Raw genomic sequence first — 8,705 nt, 5'->3', positions numbered from 1 at the left:
TTCATGTACTCAATACCAGTTCACAAAGTGCCTACAAATTATCAGCTTCCACTTGCAGCCATTACTAGATAAAAAAGAAGCCTGACATCTCTAGAGGAGCCACTAAGTTCCCCCCAAGTCTACAGCTGAAAGGATTTTTTTTTGGCATTGGGTTTCTTCTGTACCTCTGAAAGGCTAACACCTTAAACCTGAATCATCTTTAACCAACTGTAAAATATCTAACATGATATTTAGCATTACTTGCATCCCAGACACACAACACGAAAAGGTACACTAAATTTTCAAGCTAGCTATGATCAAAATAGTTTAAAAATAAATGATTGTACAGTATTCATTTAGGCCTGAAATTCCAGTCCTAGACCAAGCTTGTGGCCACCTGCATTGACATTCTCTCCATCCAGCAGATCTGATAGCATTGGTTAGATACCTGGCTTTAGGGTCTGAGTGTACCTGAAACCTATCAGGCTGGAGCTCGAGTGTTCATTTTAGCTGTGAAGCAGGTGTCAGGGTCCACGTGATCCTTGGCTGCTGTTCCAAAACGAGTGTTACTACTTCCTGCTGTCCAGGCCAGATTAACAGCAGTCTCTAAACTTCTTGTTCACCATCTGATAAATGGAGCCACCAAACTCTGTCCCGTTGTTTACGTTAGTATGGAGCTGGAATTCATCAGTCTTGGAACAATCCGCAAAACTCCTCTAGGTCACTGGTGACTTTGCAGTCTCAGAACTCATCTGGTGGCCAGCCAGCCAGCCTTCATAACCCAGCGCCAGAGCGCCCCAGACTGGAGGGCTGGGGAAGCTGAAATCCATGTCATGGTCCAGGTGGATGTGTTCCCGCTTATACCCTGTCTTGATGTAGCATTTTCCCTCCTGTGTTTGGTGAGAAGGATGGATCAAAAGTCAGCTTCAATCCACGTGTAAGCTGATCTTCCACAGTACTGTGTCTAGCGTGTTGTCGGTGTGCCTTTTCTCCCTAAACACCTGAGCATATTCAGCCCATCTGTACTTGGTTTCCAGACTGCCATCACTTTGGTGGTCTCAGTGTTGGCTGAACCTGATCTTGTAAATTCTAGTCCATTCTCAGATTTTGTTTTCGAGTCACGTTTTATTAAGCCAAACCCATAACCCTTGGGGAAGACATCCCTGGAAGATTTGCCAGGATCAATCAGCATACGTGGGAGGCATAGCCATCATCTACTCAGGGGCGGTGGCAGCGGGTTCAGCGGCGGCTACCGTGGGGGCTGCCCAGCAAGGAACTCGTGACAATGAACATTTTTTAATGAATGTGGGTCACCTTAAGAATGAAGACTTTTTTCTGTCATCTTTGTTATTTATGAATAGTTTAACATTTGAAGTTCTAAACTATTGGAAACTATTCAGATAGAGAAACAGTTATAAAATGTTCCATTTAAATTTGCCATTGATCTGACCTGAGCTAGCAATGTAATTCAGATGGGAAAATGATATTGTTTTATTCTACTTTGAATAAAAAGATGAAAATTATAGTCTTTCATTAACATTTGATAATATTTCAGAGGTTAGAGCTACTTTCTCACTGTTTTACTCTTTCCCACCTGGTGTGTGTGTGTGTGTGTGTGTGTGTGTGTGTGTGTGTGTGTGTGTTTTAAGACTTTGAAGACTGACTCATCAGAGCTAGCTGTAAAAAGTCATATACAGCTCACATGCTTTCCAGATCAGTAAGTGACAATGGGGATGACAGAAAACTTTCTGAAATGAGAATAATCTTTTTAAGCAGCCAGTAGATACTTAATAGCTTGATAGTATGAGTAAAGCTTTGAAATAATCCATAATTTAACAGCAAATAAAGCAATCTCACCATTTGACAGGACAATTGTTATGAACATTGATTGCTGTGCTCTAATAACCTCATACCTTCAACAACCCTTGGGTTGTGGAGGTAGACTAGAAACTAATTACATGTATTAGTGTTCACCTAAAGTTGGATTATCTAAATTTCTTTTTCAGTTGGGGGAATATCTTGAAAAAAAAATTCTGAAAATCTAGACACAGTTTAAGATGACTAGGTTACAGGATTTATTTGATTATGCTATATAATTTTATTATTAAAATTGCATATATTTTAAATGGCATACAGTATAATTTTGTGTGGTTTTTTTGCACTAAGTTAACCAAGAAATATAGAGGATAATTGATTCAGACAATCAGGTATGCTTGGCATTAGTTATAAAATGGTTTTTAAAAGATTAAAAATTTGGACCCTAAAATTTATCCACCCCCGAAAAATACAGATGTACTTAAAGTGACTGCATATGGTTTGTCATTGCAACATTATTGTCATTTAAAAAAATTGGAAACAGCCATACTGTCTAAAAATAAGAAATTGATTTAGCATATTGTGATTTATCCACAAATGTAACATTATACAAATATATTACAATGGTATTTTCAAATAATATTTATAATATAAATAACTTAAAAAATTCTATCATCTTAAAAAGAATTTTAGAAAAAGTATAAATATTATGATCCCTATTTTGTAAAATATAGAAAGTGAGCTCCATGAGAGTAGCTACTGTGAGTACTGTTTACGATTGTACATTGCCTCTAACAGAGTAGATACCAGTCAACATTCTTGAATGAATGAATAAATAAGATCAAAAATAAATCTATAGTGCTATAAGAATCTATTAAGCACTTTGTAAAGAATGTAAATACAATCAACATTCTAAAATTAAGCAAATTAATGTACTATTTTGCTTTTTAAGACTGTATGAAGAAAGGATAATGTTTTTAGTGATTATAATTATTAGTGTTAAAACTATCTCATGTGAAGACATTAAAATGAGGAAAAACTTACATATTGCTACTATACAATTTTGTTCTCTGTGAGATAATACCAACAAACTGATTATTCATACATAGATCTACAGCATATGCTTCTTTGCAATGAAGAAAATACTGGCTGTTGTTGAGCTGATTCAACATAATAAAATGATTATATCACCATGGAAACATAGACAGTATGTGCTAAGCCATTTATTTTCAGGGAGATATTTTTAATATTTTAGCATTAGTTCCATAATATCTGGAATGGATGCATCTGGTAAACAGTTAGAATACCCATTTATTTTACTAATGAAAAAAAATGGAAGGGTAACTGATATTTATTTTATTCAAGACAAAGGATAGAAGATTAACATTTCTTAGCCATTGATGTCCTAGAATAATTTTGGCACCCAGCTTTTTTTTTAGTCTGAGCAATATTTCTTGACATAAATATTTTATACATTTTCCATGATGCTAGAGTTTCAGGTAACTCTATAAACAACACCCCTATCTCTGCTACTTTACTTCTGAACTAGTTAAAAAAGAGAAGACAGACAATTAGAGGCAAAAATGTTAGCTCTCTATAGCATAACATATAGACCTGTGGAATCACTATGTTGTGTATCTGAAATTAACAATGTGTGTCAACTATACTTCACCTTTTAAAACATCAGTTCCAGAGTGCCTGGGTGGCTCAGTCGGTTGAGTATCTGTCTGACTCTTGATTTCAGCTCAGGTCATGATCCCAGTGCTGTGGAATTGAGCCCTGCATGGGCTGCTCACTGATCGTGGAGCCTGCTTGAGATTCTCTATCTCTCCCTCTGCCCCTCTCCCCCACTTGCACTCTCTCTCAAATAAAAAATAAATAAATAAATAATAATAATAAAATAAAATAAAATAAAATAAAATAAAATAAAATAAAATAAAAAGTCAGTTCTATTACCAACTCTAAAGTAACAACTACAACCTAATGGTACCCGGAGGACATAGATGGGGGGAACAAAACTGCTAACTAGAACTAGACTGACCATAACAGGTCCTGTTAGAAAACCACAGACCTGGCTCACAGGAACAGACCTTGCTCATTGAACTTGATGCAAGGGCAAGAGCAGAGAGACCCTAGTATCACAGAGTAAAAGGAAAGGCAAAACTGTAAAATCCCATTAGATATTTTACTCCTCCTCCTTTCAGTAGGAATAATGAGGGTGTACAGAGAAGCCAAGTGAGTTACAATCTCCTTCATGGGACAGGGAGAATAAAATGTTTTCCTTAACATGTGTTTCAGTAGTTTTCCATATAAAGCAAATGGTAGTTATTATGGGCTGATCATGTTTTATCCTTTCAATGCTTATACCAAATAACTTTTAGTTTGGCTTTTTTTGGATAAAGTTTTAGAGAGAAAGTAAAGCTAAAATAATTGTGAGATACTGGTTTTAGACGTGTCCTTAAGCATTAAAGTAGTGGTTTCTATTTTTAAGAAGGCACTGGAGTAAATATTGTTATATAAAATAGATGGAAAGATAATATGGATTTGTATTTATACCAAAAGACATTAAATTGCCAAAAGGTGATATTAATTCACAAAGTAAATTTTCTGCCCCAGTAAATTTAATTACAACACTGTTCTGGGTCACAGCATATGATTTTATTTTTATTCTTATTATTTTAAATGCTATTCTACTAATAGTTTTTTTAGCTTCACTTGCTCCCTTGTTTATCCTCTGGCTACATACCCGGGAAAAAAAAGTACATGAAAATTCTTGCAAAGATCTTCGTATTTTTTTCTTTGTTAAATGAACACATGTTTGCAACACACCTACAAACACTTCACTAGTTTGACTGCTAATTGCAATCCTTTTTGGAATGTTCTTGGAGAAACCAACCATGGAATAAATAAAAGTCAGCTTTTCTTTTTCTACAAGTACTGTCGTCTTTTAACTTACTATGTAGTCTCCTAGAAAGACACATTCTCAGACAATATACCAATCTCTAATTTGTCATTTAACAAGTATTTATTGAGTTCTTTTTATGTTTTGGGCTTTGTGTTACAATAAAACAAATAAATGTAAGCTCATAGAGTTTATAACCCATTCTACTTTAGGAACAGTTATTTGTTTCTGTGGTATAAAAATATTGCCAAAATACTGCTATAAAGGCAACTGTATTCATTCACACAAACATGACATTTTATTCTCTCACATGTACACACATACATACACATATATGCAGGTGCGTGCAAATGTGCTTTTGATACAGTGTTGATTTTCCATACAATCTCTAAATCTGTAGAACACAGTTTTTAACATTTATTTATTTTTGAGACACAGAGAGACAGAGCATGAAGGGGGGAATGTCAGAGAGAGAGGGAGACACAGAATCCGAAACAGGCTCCAGGCTCTGAGCTGTCAGCACAGAGCCTGATGCAGGGCTCAAACTCACAGACCATGAGATCATGACCTGAGATGAAGTCAGACGCTTAACCGACTGAGCCACCCAGGCGCCTCATGTAGAACACAATTTTTAAAGCAAAACATTAGAAATTCTATTAGTCATAATAGGTAATTACTAACTTGTTTATTATTTAAATATATCTATTCTTCTTTAAAAGAATAAATAATTTGCTAGTTTAGAAAAGCATTTGAATAAGACCATATAATGTAGCCTTTTTCAACTCTCTGATAAAATACCAACAAAATTGCAATAAAAATGGAAACATATCACTATTAAAAAGTAAGATTTAAAGCAATATATGAAAATCTGAAATTTTCGGTACCTATAAAATTGATGCTGTTAGGTTTAGAAAAGCAGATCTAAGGTTCGCTTCTTGGAATATTATGCTTTTTTTCACCAAACAGCTTGTCCTAACAAAAGGTGTGAAGTTTCATTATATCTCCGTTTTCAAAAACTATAGAAAATATGACAACCCGATCTTTACTGAAAAATGATTCTTCTTGGAGTTTTCAGATAATTTCCCTTTTTTTTTACTCTACACAGTATTTCTATATTCAGAAATAGAATGAAATTAGATAGTTAGGAAGAGGAGGAACAATCCTCAGGGCCCCTTTCATCCCCTATCCAATACAAACTGGATAACTGGATAGCAGTAACTGGAATTACTGCTTAGAATTCCCCTCTCAACTACTGGGAACGGGGTGTTGGGGGGGGGAGGGGGTTGGGGAGAGCATAGTTAGTGTGAATATTTCTGTTTTCAGTATCCATGTTTTGGTAACTTAGCCCTCTTACAATTCCTGCAGATACATTTCACCACCAGGCAATGTACTGTGCTTGAAAAGCAGAAGCAAGGCTGGCTGTTTTCTCTTTTCCAGCCCAGGATGAAACATTATCTTCATCTTTTTTTTCTTCCTACGACCATCTCCTTTGCTTTTGGCCCCAGAGAGTAAGCTCACCTGGGCACCTTAAGTTGACATGGTTTTCAAGATCTAGATATAAGATGATAGCGATAATCTTTCTTCCACATAACCTTCCATATGTATAGTCTTTTTTATGAGAATTCTGTCTTGGTTTCTTCTACAGATAAATAAAACTAGTACATTTTTTATTTGGATTGTGACCTCAAGACTCTTGTGTGTAGTCTCCCCTTATAAGAACCATTGATGGCAGAGTTTAATAGTACCTTCATGGTGCGGCTTCTGGTAGCTCAGTTGATTAAATGTTCAACTTCGGCTCAAGTCATGATCTCACAGTTCATGAGTTTGAGCTCCGCGGTTGGGCTCTGTGCTGACAGCTCAGAGCTTGGAGCCTGCTGTGGATTCTGTGTCTCCCTCTCTCTCTGCCCCTCCCTCGCTCGATCTCTCTCTCTGTCTCTCAAAAATAAACATTAATAGTACCCTTGGGGCGCCTGAGTGGCTCCGTCGGTTAAGCATCCTACTTCAGCTCAGGTCATGATCTGGTGGTTCACGAGTTTGAGCTCCGTGTCAGGCTTTGTGCTGACAGCTCAGAGCCTGGAGCCTGCTTCAGATTCTGTGTCTCCCTCTCTCTCTGCCCCTTTCCCCCTCTTGCTCTGTTTCACTCTCTCTTTCTCTCTCAAAAATAAACATTAAAAAAATAGTACCCTCATGCCATTAAAAATTAACAGGAAAAGGGAGATTAACAATTAAATCACTCCATTGCTATTTGTGAATCAGGTAGTGGATCAGAGCAGGAAATTGTAGAAATTATAGAGTCTAATGAATTCTGTTTTTTAGAGTATCAGAGAATTAGAAATGGAGACAGCAGAAGCAGTTGTGAGCTAGAAATTAGAATTGTTCTGAAAAGTACAAACACTAATCTGTTCTCTAGCTACTAATCTGAGGAAACGACTTCAGTCATTGTCTATGTAAACAATGAAAGGAACCAAAGACATACACAGATGTGGCTATCTGGACATTTCATTTGAAAAAAAGGAAAATAACTAAAGAAATAAAGTATAGAGATCATGAAAAATAATTTAGACCAAAAAAGGACCATCAAGCTAAAAGTTCAAAGGTAAAAACATCCCCCCAAATGAATTATCATAAAAAACAGATTGAATTCTAGAAAGTTGCACTTTCTCAGTGAAATGAACTATGAGCAGTGCCTTGGCTAACCTTAAAAGACAACAGAATTAAATTAAGATGTAAGTGGGTAGATAACAAAAGTTTGTGAGTAAACTAAAATGCATTAAAAAGGATAAGGGGGAAAAATAAACCATGAAGAAAATAGAATTAGAAATATGGAGGGTAAATGTGAAAATTCATCAGACTAGAAAGGAAACCATATGACAAAACACAGTACAACAACAAATGAAAGAGAATAATACTGTAAAGCCCATGCACAAAGGTTAAAATGACCCACTGTATCTGTAGATCTTCTATTATGTTAGAGTTCAGACTTCTGCCTTGTTTTTGTTTTGTTTTGTTTTTCCATTTATTTTTTATTATTTAAATTTTAGTTAACGTACAGTGCCATGTTGATTTCAGAAGTAGCCTTCATTGATTCATCACTCATATACAACACCCAGTGTTCACCATAACAAGTACCCTCCTTAATACCCATCACCCATCTAGCCCGTCTCCCACCCACATCCTCCATCAACCCTCAGTTTGTTCTCTATCGTTAAGAGTCTCTTGTGGTTTGTTTACCTTTTTCCCCTTTTCCCATATGTTTACATATGTTCTTAAATTCCACATATGAGTGAAATCATATGGTACTTATCTTTCTCTGATTTATTGATTTATTTCATGTAGCATAATACGTTCTAGCTCCACCCATGTCATTTCAAATGGCAAGATTTCATTATGTTTGATGGCTGAGTAATATTCCATTATATATATAACCACATCTTCTTTATCCATTCATCAGTCGATGGGCATTTGGGCTCTCTCCATAGTTTGGCTGTGGTTGATAATGCTGCTATAAACATTGTGGTATAGGTACTCCTTCAAATCTGTATTTTTGTGTCCTTTGGGTGAATACCTAATAGTCCAATTGCTGGATTGTAAACCAAAACCATGATGAGATACCACCTCACACCTGTCAGAATGGCTAAAATTTACAACACAAGAAACAACAGATGTTGGCAAGGATGTAGAGAAAGGGGAACCTTCTTGCACTGTTGGTGGGAATGCAAACTTGTACAGCCACTCTGGAGAGCAGTATGGAGGTTCCTCAGAAAACTAAAAATAGCACTACCTATGATCCAACAATTGCCTTGTTTTCTAAATCCCAAGAGACTTACTTAATTTTTCCTCTATATAAAACCCTGGGTCTTGCGTATCAAACCCGTATCTGATTCTAAAGTAAATACTAGATACACACACACACACACACACACTCACACTCATGCACACTCACTCACAGTTTATACTAAGGCTATCCTGTATAAAGTTGTACTATTTGTTGTCTTTTTAAAAATATAAA

The 8,705-nt window shown here is 36.0% G+C and overlaps 1 pseudogene; it reads right to left on the bottom strand.

The window, feature by feature from the left end:
- Positions 1-335: 335 nt before the first annotated feature.
- On the bottom strand, positions 336-1,190 carry LOC101098014 (annotated as a pseudogene).
- Between the last annotated feature and the right edge of the window lie 7,515 nt (positions 1,191-8,705).

The sequence above is a fragment of the Felis catus genome, chromosome D4 (assembly GCF_018350175.1).
Source record: "Felis catus isolate Fca126 chromosome D4, F.catus_Fca126_mat1.0, whole genome shotgun sequence".
Lineage (NCBI taxonomy): Eukaryota > Metazoa > Chordata > Mammalia > Carnivora > Felidae > Felis > Felis catus.
This window is presented reverse-complemented; position numbering and strand designations above follow the sequence as displayed.